Genomic DNA, 11,561 nt, shown 5'->3' on the forward strand with positions numbered 1-11,561 from the left:
ACAATATCTTGGCTCTGTGTTTGGGTTCAGATTCTTCCCCTGGAAACTTGGCCCTCTGGGGACTGTACCTTGGCTTTCCACCCCGATGGCTGATCATCGCACTTTAGTTGCTTAGGTTATTGAGCTGCTTTGAAAACTTCTTCAGTGTGTTTATGAAATCAAGGCAAAGAGAACACTTGTGACTTAAAGTATTTTCTGTGCATATGTATTTTTCTCTCTAATAAGATTATATTCTGTTGGATGATGTATCCCAGGTGGAAAATAATTTCTCATATTTATTAAATATCTATTGTAGGTTAAGTATTGTGTGTAATATTTACACTACTATGAACAGGTTAAAGAAATTGCCCAGTGCCACACATTTGTCAAGTGGAAGAACTAGATATCCACCCAGGTCTACTGACTCCAGGGCCTATTTTTTAACCACTGGGCTGTATTATTCTTTAATAGAAATTAGGTGAAGGATCCAGTTTGTTTGATAAAGCATTTGAGTTTGAGGGAGATTGTGGCACATAATGGGGAAAGAACAGTGAATCCCTTGGCTTTTAGAGATAGAAAATCAGTTCTTTTGACAGGTTTGGGCTGCAGGAAGGATTTTTGCAGTGATTGTCATATACATAATAACTGAAGTTGTAAGATGACATCGCTTTATTCTAGTAAAGACTGGAGATCAAGAAGAACATAGGACCAAGTATTGAGCTTTAGAAGAAATCCTCAGTTTAGCTTAAAGAAGCAGCAGACCAGGAGGGTAGAAGAATATCAAAGTTCTGTTGAAACAATATTTGAATTAAGAGAGAGTTCATTGAAATACTGGGAACTGCTATACTATTTTAATGCACCAAATTCATTCATAAAGAATTTCTAAGAGAAAAAGAAATTACAGGTGGGAAGGAATAAGATACTATAATAGACTCAATTTTTTTTCCGTCCCATGTTTGAGTTTCCTCCTTCTCTTTCTCCATTCTGCATTTAGTTGACGAAGTAAGTAGAAAAAAACTTTACTTTTTGGGGGCACAAAATGTAAGATCTTAAAATGATAGCAAAATGTAGCCATAAGACAGAGAATCAGTATAATAAAATCTCATGTTCTTGGTTGTTAAGTAACTAGAGGATACACCAGTATTTCAAACCAAGTAGTAATACTTTGGATCCTCAACCAACCAATAGTTTTCTCAGTATGGCTGAGGGTTTGCTGACTGGCAGACATAGAGGTCCGTCAGTATGTTCCTGACGATCTGGTATGATTGGATAGAATGTCAACATCTTGGTTAGAATCTTTATCTTTAGACTATTAATAAAAAGGTGGTGGATCAAGGACAAACTGATTAGGAATTCAGGCGTCATAAAAAATCAATCAATAAAAAGAGTAATCCCCAGAGTTTATAAGAATACATTTTGTTTATGCTTATCCTTTTAGTGCCCTTTAAAAAGGTCTTTTTAGGGGCTTCCCTGGTGGCGCAGTGGTTGGGAGTCCGCCTGCCGACGCAGGGGATGTCAGCTCTACACAGGGACAGCCTTGAGGGCTGCTACTTCTGTACTTTATCTGAGAGAAAAACAAACAAACAAATAGTGCTTGAGAAAGTTGGTAGTTAAGAAACTTACTATTAAATGACTGGAAACAAAGGAAAGGAAAACAATTTAGTCAATTTGGGCCAATGCTGACCAGCTGATTGTTTTGCATGCTAATTAAGATTCAATAAGAGGGGAAAAAATCAGTGAGCTGAAAAGGCATCTTATTTAAACTAAGAAACTTACTCAAAAATTTGTGGACACATTTTTAATAGAAACAATGAAACCAACATGCTAATTTCAAGTTGGTGATCTCACGGGCTTAGGCTGTTGTAGCAGTTAAAGTGCTATAACAAAGATACCCACCAAATACCATGGTTTAAATAGCAGAGAATACCTTTTTTTCATGCAACAGTGCTTGGTGATTAAGTGGTCTTTGCTCCACAGTCATGAAGGAACGGAGGGTAGCAAAGTGTCTCTGCCACCCCCAGCATATGGCTTCCAAGTCAGTTTCAGTCATGAACATTTCAAGCTAGTAGGAGCAAGGGGGGTTAGGAAAAGTTGGAAGTCCAGAGCAAGAGATGTGGCCTTTAACTACATGATACAGCAGCATCACATATCTCTTCATCTCAGATTCCTCTAGTCATCTGCTCACACGTATCTGCAAGGGGTGTTGGGAATTATATGTAGCCACATGTCCAGAAAGAACACATCTGGGGTCACCTAGCAGTTTCTTCAGCAGCTGTACTAAAACCTAGCTTTATGTTTCCTGGTTGACAGGAATACTTTGAAAATCATACAGGTTTTCAATTCCTTATCACCCTTAGGCTAAATATGTTTTGGAAGTCAAGATTTTTGGTTTGTAGAAAAGTAGTTACACGTACTCCGTGTTGTGTAACATCCCAGTGGGATTTGAGGCAGTACCTTTTAAGCAGATAAATTAATATTTGATTATAGTATTATTAATGTAGTAGTGAAATGTAAGATTATTCATACTTAGTGAGATAAGTAAAGGCTAAAACTATTCTCCTGGTAGTACAGGGCAGGTTTGCCTCCAAATAAGATTTCCCATCCTCCACCAGAGTGGTACATTTCCTATGACTGATGAGCCTACATTGACACACTATTGTTACCCAAAGCTCATAGTTTACGTTAGGGCTCACTCTTGTTGTACATTCTGTGGGTTTTGACAAATGTGTGATGACAAGTATCTACCATTGTAGTGTCATACAGAATAGTTTCACTGCCCTAAAAATTCTCTGTGCTCTGATTACTCATCTCTCTTTTCCTAAACCCTGGCAACCACTGACCTTTTTACTGTCTCCACAGTTTTGCCTTTTCTGGAATGTCATCTAGCTACAGTATGTAGCTAGAATGTTTTGGACCAAGAATTCGGTGGAAGTTTCCTTCCTGCTATGATAGACTGCCACCTTACCTACATTTTCTCTTGTGTCCCTGTGAGACATCTTTACACTCTCTTCTCCATTTTGCCTTTAATGTAGGGGAATGATTCTTAGTTCTCACCATCTGTCCAGTAATACCCAAAGATGCCTGACAAGTGGAAACAACTTATGTTTAATAGTTTGATAAGCTACTGTCCTTTGGCATCTCTTCCTCAGGAGGATCTGATCAGAACACTCATACACAAATACATTCAGTTTTGCTATAATGCTTGTTTTGAAAATGCAAATTTGTTCCAACACAATGGGTGTATCAGAGAATAATTCAAGCATAACAGGAATCTCATGTTTGCTTATGCATGATTGCATCCACAAGAAACACTAAGGCGAATATACAAAACTGCATTCAGCTGAACCTAGCCACCCAGGAAAGCACAAAGCGTGTGCGCTTGTGCTGGCGCTTGCGCGCGCGCGCAGGCACGCGCGCACACACACACACACACACACACACACACACACACATCTTAAGCATCTGCCAGCTACCTTGATTCACTGCATGTGTTACAAGCTGCGCCATTAACCTTTGGCGTTAAATCCATCTGATTTCCCTCCTTTCCTCTCCCTTCTGATGACCCTCTTTTCACCACCTCACAATAACCCACAAGTTGCCGTCTTTCTGATGCCTGTGTCCACAAGAACGCTCCAAGTCTTTTCAAGGTAAAGTGTCGTATTTATTGCAGCCCATTTATGTATTTCCTAACCATTTAACAAGTGTAGAACTGTGCTTCTGTATTTATTAGGGTCCTAGTTTTTTAATGTGTCACTGAAAAAGTTTTAAAGTGTTATGCCCATAAACCCATAAGCCCTGTGGTTTTTATCACCACAATAATGGTGGTGATTTTTAAGAACATGTATGTAGTATTCTAGCAGAACTGACCATATGTGACAGGATGTTAAAATGGAACTCCTTTAGGCTTCCACAGAGGATCAGGATCATCTATGTGACAATCTCCTCATTTTTTCTTATGTTAAAAAAAGGAGTTGGAAAAAAATAGCTTTTTCATTTACTTTTGCTTTAAGTGGGCCAGTGTTAAAGTTGATGCAGCTGGATGTTTATTGGGAAATGGGAGGCTTTCTTTGGAGAGAGTAACTTGTACACTTGGGACCCTGGATCCCACTTTTATGGGAGAAGATTAGAGCTTACTTTCCCCTCATCTCATGCCTGGTAAGAGGGATTTCAGGCACTGAGACAGATGACTGCATCTACAAAGCTTGTGATTGCACATGGGGTGGTGCCAGCCTCATGCCTGAAAAAAGCCTACGGCCTGGCTGAAGTGGCCTGAATTACACTGATCCCCACTCACTTTTGCATACCCTGCAACAACTGCTTGAAATAACCATTTAGTGGGGTGTCACTGGCCATGAGAAGAAATGGAGATGACAGGGGAATTGTGGGCAAGATGTAAGGATTAAGTAGAGGTCAGACGGGAGAAATGATACTACTCTCTTGGCCTTGAAGATGAAGGAAAGGGCTACAAGCCAAGGACTGTATGTGGCTTCTAGAAAAGACAAAGAAACAGATTTTCCCCTAGATCTTCCAGAAGGAATGCAGGCTCACCTACACCTTGATTTTAACCTAGGAAAAATGATTTCAGACTTTTGTTTCTCCGCAGCTGTGAGATAATAAACTTGTGTTATTTTAAGCCACTGAATTTGTGGTTATTGGTTACAGCAGGGTTAGAAAACAAATACACATTAAGGGTATGGGAGGCGGGGAAGGAGGAGGTGAAGGAAAGACCTTCACTTCTTAACTGAAAATAAGGATTACAATCATGTTTTTCCACTGAGTACCAAGTTAGCTCCAGGGGCTGAGGCAGACCTCGCTCAGGACCAGGGCAGAGGCACCTTGAAGTGCTGAGACCGTCTGGTAGAGCCACAGCCAGTGGCCAGGGGACTCAGTCCAGACAGGCACACTATACTGACTCTGTTGTTGACATCTTCTGGTTGCTTTTGACAAAATACCTTTCTTCTGTGAATAAGATGATGTGTTTACAAGCAAAGTTGAAAGCATAAAAGATTTTCAATAAACTCCTTAGGGCTCATTAGAATTGGGATCAACTTTACAGATTGGGTAGATCCTTCTATGATTTGAAGGTGAATTCCAAGCAGCCCATTGTGCCAGGAATAGGGAGAGTTGCTGGGAGTATTTGCGTGTAAAAAGATGTTAGAATTGTCCAAGCTGAGTGGAAGGGCAGGCTTGGAGAGCTCAGTGGGCTCCTGCATCTTTGTGCTCTGAGTCAGTAAGTGAAAAGTTAGAAAAGATTGTCTTCTCCTCTGTCTCCTCCTTTTTCTTCTCTATTTCCTTCTTTTCCCCAGCTGACTCTGCATTTAGATTTCATTGATTTAACAAATACGGTTTATCTTTTTTTGCACGCTGATCAGTTTTACTCCCGACCTCTTCACCTTTCTTTACTTTTTAACTTTTTATGAGACACAGTATGGAAACCTGGGAGAGTTAGACTGGATTCCAAGTCCTTCACTTTTTAGCTGTGTGACTAGGTCCGGGGTGGCACATACTGACTATAAAACAAATGTTGCTTTTTGTCTGGTTCTTCTTTCATAATACATATCATAGTGATGGGCACACATTAGAAGAACAGAATACAGTCTCAGAAAATCCTGCTGTTGGTTCAAGCCAAGAAGATACATGGATATCAGTTAGTCCCACATGTGAGATATCAGTGATGTCTGTGGTCTGGATGATCCAAAAGAGAATTGGCTCCAGAAAAATCTAATGTATCTCTATTCAAATAGGGAAAGGGAAATAATATTACTGTATCCCAGCTATGTCCTAGGTACTGATTAAAGTGCAGAGTACTTACAGATATTTCACTTCCTTAACGATTTTTTTTTTTTTTTTTTTTGGCTGCATTGGGTCTTTGTTGCTGTGCACGGCCTTTCTCTAGTTGCGGCAAGCGGGGGCTGCTCTTCATTGCGGTGTGCGGGCTTCTCGTTGTGGAGCATGGGCTCTAGGCACGCAGGTTTCAGTAGTTGTGGCTCACGTAGTTGAAGTCCAACTTACGATGTTTAAGTTATACTGTTATGTAAACTTAATTGTCAGCACAATCTTAGCACCTGGTGTAATTTAGGCTCTTAATAAAGGTTAGAAATTTGGAGTCAGAATAGGGTTTGAATCTTTTCTTGGCTTCTTAGAAAGTTTTTGACCTCAGAAAAATATTTTTAGCCTTTTCAACTTTTGTTTATTCAGCTGACCTTTTATTGAGTACCTCTTTTGAGTCCACCACTGAGCTGTCCTGAAGGAATAACAGATAAAGGGCAGAGTCCCTACCTGCAGAGAAAACCAGCAGCCTTTAGTTTCCCCAAGTGTCAAAATTTGGATAATAGTACCCATCTTGTAGCATGTTGTGAGGATTAAATGAGATAAATTTTTATGAGAGTGCTTCACATTTAGAAGAAACTCAATAAATGTTAATTTCTTTCTTTCCCTAGTGGCAGCTTAGTGGGAGGGAAATTTTTCACCTGGGAAATCTTTATTTGTGCTTCTCAAATAATACTAATGTTGCCTTGGGGGTGACTGGCTTTGAATAACAGCTATGGAAACAATATTAGAATGAATGTAACTCCATAGATTGGTGAAAATTACAGTGAGATTTTGGTCTGTCTCCACCATTTGAAAACAATCTTATTATAAGAATGACTCTACTATATATGATTTTATTATGTGGTCAGATGTACTGGAAGAGAACCGTTTGTCCATTGACAGGGATGGATGGGAAATAGGTAAGATTTTAAAATTGAATTAACAGAAGTAGACAGTAGTGCTGTTAGATTTCTAAGAGAGTCTGTTACGACCAAAGTAGTATCTACTGTAATGTAAGGCATGCCAAAAAAAGAGTTAACTATTCCTTAGTACAGTAATATTGTGATTGTTGATTCACAAAGGGCACAGTCAGTGTTCTACTAACAGGAAGAATAGTCTTACATGAAACTAGACTGTTCCTCCAAGAAAATAGAAGTGTGTATATATTAATCCCATCCTCCTAATTTATCCCTCCCCCCACCTTTCCCTTTTGGTAACCATAAATTTGTTTTCTATGTCTGTGGGTCTATTTCTGTTTTGTAAATAAGTTCATTTGTATCTTTTTATTTTTTTATTATTAAAAAAAATTTATTAAAAAATATTTTTTGGCCACGCCACTGCACAGCATGCAGGATCAAACCTGCACCCCCTGCAGTGGAAGTGTGTAGTCTCAACCACTGGACTGCCAGGGAATTCCCTTTTTTTTTTTTTTTTTTTTAAGATTCCACATTTAAGCGATATCATATGATATTTGTCTTTCTCTGTCTGGCTGATGGGTTAACATATACATACTATTGATACTACATATACAATAGATAACCAACAAGGACCTACTGTATAGCACAAGGAACTATACTCAATATTTTGTAATAACCTATAACCTATAAGGAAAATAATCTGAAAAAGAATATATGTATATATGAGTAACTGTGCTATACAGCTGAAGCTAACACAACGTTGTAAATCAACTGTACTTCAATTGAAAATTTAAAAAATTCAAAAAAAATAAAACAGAAGCTTAGTTTAGAGGTGTACTTGCATCTTAGATAAATTTGTAAGGAGGCCCTCACAACCCTCAGACTGTCAAGCCATGAAAAGACATGGAGGAATCTTAAAAGCTGATTACTAAGTGAAAGAATCCAATCTGAAAAGACTACATACTGTATATGACTATATGACATTCTGGAAAAGTCAAAACTATGAAGATAGTAAAAAGATAGTAAAAAGATCAGGGTTGCCCAGGGTTAGGAGGAAGGAAGGAAGGGAGCACAGGCAGTGTTTAGGGCACTGAAGCTATTCTGTATGATACTGTAATGATGGATACGTGTCATCATACATTTGCCAAACCCTATACAATGTACAACTTGAACAATGAGCCCTAACGTAAACTATGTACTTCAGTTCATATTAATGTATCATATGGGCTCATTGATTGTAACATGCATACCACACTAGTGCTAGCCTAGATGTTAATATTAGGGGAAACTGTGGTTGGTGGTGGAGATGGTGAGGGGTATATGGGAATTCTCTGTACTTTCTGCGCAATTTTTCTGTAAACCTAAAACAGCTCTAAAAATAAAGTCAACAACAACAATAGTAGTAATCGTGAAAGCAACCAGTTAAAAAGACAGATTACCTACAAAGGAACAGTTAGACTCTTAGCTTCAACAGTGACATTGGGGATGGTCAACAGTAAAATTATATTTTCAAAGTGTTTAGGGAATATAACTAAATATAAAATTGTGTATATTGTAAAACTCTAAAAAACAAGCTTCAAAACAGTTTTTCAAACATAAAAAATTGAGTGCTTACTACAAAAAAGAAAAATCTCGCTAAAGTGTTGCCTGAAGGACACAAGGAAAAAAGAAAGAATCCTGGAATGAATATCTGAGATTCAAGAAGGAGTGAAAAGTAAAAGAAATTTAAAATGTGGATAAATTGCAACAGATATTGATTGAATAAAACAATAATAAAAATGTCTAACATGTAAGGTTAAAAAGATAGAGAAAGCTAAAATATAGGGCAAAAATGGCTTTTCAACCAGGAGGAAGCTGATGGGGTTAAAGATTTTTAAGATTCTTTTATTGTTAAAGATTTTAGAGCATGGGGCTGGGCCACTGCTATGCTTAACTTGTGGAGTTGTGCAACAGGGTGGACCTAAGGTAGAGTGAGGCATAGAGGTTTTATATTAAAAATTTCAGTAGTAACCATGAAAAGGATAAAATGCATATCTTCTAAATCAGTAGAGGGAAAAAATGTAGAATAAGAAAAGACTCAGTTACTTCAAAAGAAGGTAAGAAGGGAGAAAGAAGACAAAAAATAAACAGAAAATAAAAATATGATGGCATAAATGAGTAAAAATATAGTAATGCTAATAATTAATTTAAATTAATTGAACTCTTACAAAAAAGAATCAAGTTGTCACACTTGATAGTAAAACAAATCCAACTCCGTACAAGACAGACTTAAACATAAGGATAATAAAAGGATGAAAACAGAAACAAAAAAGATATATTGTGTAAATACTAACCAAGAGAAATTTGTATGGTTATAATAATAGCAACTACATGTATTTTATGGAAAAAGCATTAGAAGAGAAAAAAGAGTCACTCATAGATTCGATTTACCAGGAGGATATAATAATTCTAAATATGTACATAACTAATGGAATAGCTTGAAAGTATATAAAACAAAAATTGATGTAACTACAAGGAGATATTGACAAATCCATCTTCACAGTGAGGAACTTTAGCACTTTTACTCAGTAACTGAGAGATTAAGCAGGAAAAGAAGTATCAGTAAAAGCATAGAAACTGAAGAAAAAAATTCCTATATTTATGTAATGGATATGCATCAACTTCTATAATAACAATGAAGTATACTGACTTTTTTTCTCCCAAATACACATAGATTATTTGTATATATTGGCACATATTTGGCCATAAAGCAAATATCAACACTTAAAAAAAATAGTATCACAGAGACCACATTTTTGACTAGAGAGAAGTTAAGTTAGAAGTTAGTAACAAAACATTAAGAAAAAATTCCATGCATTTGGATTATTTTTTGCAAAGCATACTTCTAAGTAATTAATGCATCTACGTACAATCATATTGCAAATTAGAAAATACTTAGAACCAAAAGAAAAAAAATAGCATGCCTTGAAATCTGAAGGCTTGAGCCAAAGTGGTGCTTAGAGGAAAATTTATAATTTTAAATCCACATGTTAGAAAAGAAGGAGATTTGACAATCAACGGGATCAGAATCCAACTTTAGACTTGCCCCAGGATTACCATGCATTTGATGCAGATGTCTGCCTAGACTTCCTGGCCTGCCCTTCGGGAGTTTCTCTATTCAGAAGCAGCCAGGAAGTGTTTAGCAAGGATGCCCTCTCCTTCTGGTCACTCCTAACTCTCCTTTAGTTCTTGTTTTCTCACATGTGAGAATTTATGTTCCTGCCACCACCCAGATCCCTCCCTCCCCATCTTATGCATTCAGTTGTTTTCAATGGAAAGTTGAAAAAAATTAGGTAAGCCTTCATAACTTCATGGGAATAGTTTTGTTGGTTCTCTTTTTGCTTCCCTTCTATCCTTTGGATTTTGCATTTGTATATCCTACAGAGATTGTTGTATTTAATTATATTGAAGGAAATGAATTTCATGATGTAACTGTGATGTTACTGTCACTTCAGTGGATTCTTTGTCTGAATAAAATCACCAATAAACAAATTACTTGGGTAATGGGAACATTGCATTCTTGCGAGATTTAACTAAAGTATTCCAAGACTCTAGTCGTGCCTTTAGGAGGGCCTAGTCTTGGATTAAGAGGCTCTTCAGATTGACTGGAATGGAGTCATCAGGCATTGACTATGGGTGATCTCCCAGTGGACTGAAGTGTAGATGAGACATTCCACTTCATAGAGTTCTTCCAGTACAGGGAGGCTCATAGAACAACCTTTCCCAAACCGAATACTAGATTCCCACCCAATTAAGACAAATCTGAATGCCTCTAAAGAAAGCTTAGAGAAGAAAAATCAATAAATTTTCCTCTGGACACTTGCAGCTTCTTATACCAAAGTAAGAGTCACATGCTGGAATGCATTCTTCATATTCCTGAGAAATATTTGAAATAACAAAAAAATTAACAAACCTGTGACAAAATTGATTAGAAAGAAATGTCATAGATAAAGATAGAACAGAGATTTTAAAAAGGGAAAAGGATAAAATAAATAGCTTAATGCAAATAAATTTTAAGACAGACTAAATGAACTAAAAATATATAACTTATAAAGCTGACTTAAGAGGAAATAAGAAATTTGAGTTATTATCATTAATGACATTTAATTAGCAAAAAAAAAATTCCCCCACAAAAAAACATAAAGACCAGAATCCTAATTTCTGTCTCATATAAAATCATTCAGTGAATAGAAAGAAGGAATGCTCCCCTATAAATTCTAAGTACCAAAATCTAAAAAAGCCAATCGTGTTCATGACCATTTATGTAAATATTCTAAACACAATGTTATAAAAAAACCCAGCAGAGTATTAAAAAAGTTCATTCATCATGACCATTTGGGGTTTATTCCAATAATGCAGTGGTACTTTATTTATTTTATAAATTTATTTAGTTTTGGCTCTGTTGGGTCTTCATTGCTGTGCGTGGGCTTTCTCTAGTTGTGGCGAGTGGTGGCTACTCTTTCATTGTGGTGCGTGGGCTTCTCTTGTTGCACACCATGGGCTCTAGGCACGTGGGCTTCAGTAGTTGTGGCTTGCGGGCTCTAGAGCGCAGGCTCAGGAGTTGTGGTGCACGGGCTTAGTTGCTCTGCGGCATGTGGGATCTTCCCGGACCAGGGCTTGAACCCATGTCCTCTGCATTGGCAGACACATTCTTAACCACTGCACCATTAGGGAAGTCCCAATGCAGTGTTACTTTAATACTAGGAAATTTATTAATGCAATTCCTTTTTAAAAATATTTATTTTATTTATTTTTGGCTGCATTGGGTCTTTGTTGCTGGACGCGGGCTTTCTCTAGTTTCAGCGAGCGGGGGCT

The sequence above is a fragment of the Tursiops truncatus genome, chromosome 21, assembly GCF_011762595.2.
Source record: "Tursiops truncatus isolate mTurTru1 chromosome 21, mTurTru1.mat.Y, whole genome shotgun sequence".
Lineage (NCBI taxonomy): Eukaryota > Metazoa > Chordata > Mammalia > Artiodactyla > Delphinidae > Tursiops > Tursiops truncatus.